This window comes from Arachis ipaensis, chromosome B4 (assembly GCF_059453495.1).
Source record: "Arachis ipaensis isolate K30076 ecotype BB chromosome B4, ASM5945349v1, whole genome shotgun sequence".
NCBI lineage: Eukaryota > Viridiplantae > Streptophyta > Magnoliopsida > Fabales > Fabaceae > Arachis > Arachis ipaensis.
In genome coordinates this window covers 67,524,380-67,525,380 of record NC_142439.1, presented here as the reverse complement: position 1 = coordinate 67,525,380, position 1,001 = coordinate 67,524,380, and the positions used below count along the sequence as shown (strand labels likewise).

Genomic DNA, 1,001 nt, shown 5'->3' with positions numbered 1-1,001 from the left:
ACTTACTGAGTCAATATTTTATTCTGAGCCAGTATGGAATTCAGAGTATCAATCTCAAGAACTCCTTTCAGAAGTGTACATGAATTGGTTATTTGCAACCATCTCAATGAGTTCCTGAGCTTCTGCAGGCGTCTTCTTCAGATGAAGAGATCCTCCAGCAGAGCTGTCCAATGACATCTTGGACAGTTCAGACAGACCATCATAGAAGATACCTATGATGCTCTATTCTGAAAGCATGTCAAAAGGGTACCTTCTGATTAATTGCTTGTATCTTTCCCAAGCTTCATAGAGGAATTCACCTTCCTTCTGTCTGAAGGTTTGGACTTCCACTCTAAGCTTACTCAATTTTTGAGGTGGAAAAAACTTTGCCAAGAAGGCATTGCTAGCTTTTCCCAAGAGTTCAGGCTTTCCTTAGGTTGTGAATCCAACCATATCCTAGCTCTGTCTCTTACAACAAAGCGAAAGAGCATCAGCTTGTAGACCTCGGGATCAACCCCATTGGTCTTGACAGTGTCACAGATTTGCAGGAATTTAGCTAAGAACTGATGAGGATCTTCCATTGGAAGTCCATGAAACTTGCAATTCTGTTGCATCAGAGAAAATAATTGAAGCTTAAGCTCAAAGTTGTTTGCTCCAATGGCAGGGATTGAGATGCTTCTCCCATAGAAGTCAGGAGTAGGTGCAGTAAAGTCACCAAGCACCTTCCTTGCATTGTTGGCATTGTTGTTGTTTTTGGCTGCCATGGCTTCTTCTTGTTTGAAAATTTCTGTTAGGTCCTCTACAGAGAGTTGTACTTTAGCTTCTCTTAGATTTCTCTTCAAGGTCCTTTCAGGTTCAGGATCAGCCTCAACAAGAATGCTTTTGTCCTTGCTCCTACTCATATGAAAGAGAAGAGAACAAGAAAGTATAGAATCCTCTATGTCACAGTATAGAGATTCCTTGAAGTGTCAGAGGAAAAGAAGAATAGAATGAGATGGTAGAAAGAGAAGAATTCGAACTTA

At 40.8% G+C, this 1,001-nt stretch overlaps 1 non-coding gene across 1 annotated transcript; it reads left to right on the top strand.

Moving 5' to 3' along the window:
- The first annotated feature begins 231 nt into the window (after positions 1–231).
- On the top strand, positions 232–339 carry LOC148567783 (small nucleolar RNA R71). Its single transcript, XR_015882383.1, has one exon. It is a non-coding gene; the product is annotated as a small nucleolar RNA R71 (small nucleolar RNA).
- The last annotated feature ends 662 nt before the right edge of the window (positions 340–1,001 follow it).